The sequence below is a fragment of the Perkinsus marinus genome, assembly GCF_000006405.1.
Source record: "Perkinsus marinus ATCC 50983 genomic scaffold scf_1104296936316, whole genome shotgun sequence".
Classification (NCBI taxonomy): Eukaryota; Perkinsozoa; order Perkinsida; family Perkinsidae; genus Perkinsus; species Perkinsus marinus.
In genome coordinates this window covers 1-1,087 of record NW_003214151.1, presented here as the reverse complement: position 1 = coordinate 1,087, position 1,087 = coordinate 1, and the positions used below count along the sequence as shown (strand labels likewise).

Below are 1,087 nucleotides of genomic sequence, written 5' to 3'. Positions count from 1 at the left end.
AAAATGGTAATTTGCGTCACTATTTAGACATTGAACCACCTTCAATTCCGCGTAGTATAGAGGTTAGTATTCCTGCCTGTCACGCAGGAGACCCGAGTTCAATCTCGGCCGTGGAAGTGGTATTTCTGGACAAGGGCGTTTCACACATTTATGCGCGACCGTTTCTTTACTGATTTTTGCACCACTCTGCGAATCATTTGCTGCCTCGAAAAAATTACTCAACTTTCTCTCTCCACTCACGCCCGCCGCGATGTGCGCTGGTAGCTGAAAATGGTAATTTGCGTCACTATTTAGACATTGAACCACCTTCAATTCCGCGGTAGTATAGAGGTTAGTATTCCTGCCTGTCACGCAGGAGACCCGAGTTCAATTCTCGGCCGTGGAAGTGGTATTTCTGGACAAGGGCGTTTCACACATTTATGCGCGACCGTTTCTTTACTGATTTTTGCACCACTCTGCGAATCATTTGCTGCCTCGAAAAAATTACTCAACTTTCTCTCTCCACTCACGCCCGCCGCGATGTGCGCTGGTAGCTGAAAATGGTAATTTGCGTCACTATTTAGACATTGAACCACCTTCAATTCCGCGGTAGTATAGAGGTTAGTATTCCTGCCTGTCACGCAGGAGACCCGAGTTCAATTCTCGGCCGTGGAAGTGGTATTTCTGGACAAGGGCGTTTCACACATTTATGCGCGACCGTTTCTTTACTGATTTTTGCACCACTCTGCGAATCATTTGCTGCCTCGAAAAAATTACTCAACTTTCTCTCTCCACTCACGCCCGCCGCGATGTGCGCTGGTAGCTGAAAATGGTAATTTGCGTCACTATTTAGACATTGAACCACCTTCAATTCCGCGGTAGTATAGAGGTTAGTATTCCTGCCTGTCACGCAGGAGACCCGAGTTCAATTCTCGGCCGTGGAAGTGGTATTTCTGGACAAGGGCGTTTCACACATTTATGCGCGACCGTTTCTTAACTGATTTTTGCACTACTCTGCGAATCATTTGCTGCCTCGAAAAAATTACTCAACTTTCTCTCTCCACTCACGCCCGCCGCGATGTGCGCTGGTAGCTGAAAATGGTAATTG

At 47.2% G+C, this 1,087-nt stretch overlaps 4 non-coding genes across 4 annotated transcripts; all 4 read left to right on the top strand.

Annotated features, from left to right (window-relative positions):
- The first annotated feature begins 45 nt into the window (after positions 1 to 45).
- Positions 46 to 117, top strand: Pmar_PMAR022010. The gene has a single exon. It is a non-coding gene; the product is annotated as a tRNA-Asp (tRNA).
- Positions 118 to 313: 196 nt separating this feature from the next.
- Positions 314 to 385, top strand: Pmar_PMAR022009. Its single transcript has one exon. It is a non-coding gene; the product is annotated as a tRNA-Asp (tRNA).
- Positions 386 to 582: 197 nt separating this feature from the next.
- Positions 583 to 654, top strand: Pmar_PMAR022008. Its single transcript has one exon. It is a non-coding gene; the product is annotated as a tRNA-Asp (tRNA).
- A 197-nt stretch (positions 655 to 851) lies between these two features.
- Pmar_PMAR022007 lies at positions 852 to 923 on the top strand. Its single transcript has one exon. It is a non-coding gene; the product is annotated as a tRNA-Asp (tRNA).
- The last annotated feature ends 164 nt before the right edge of the window (positions 924 to 1,087 follow it).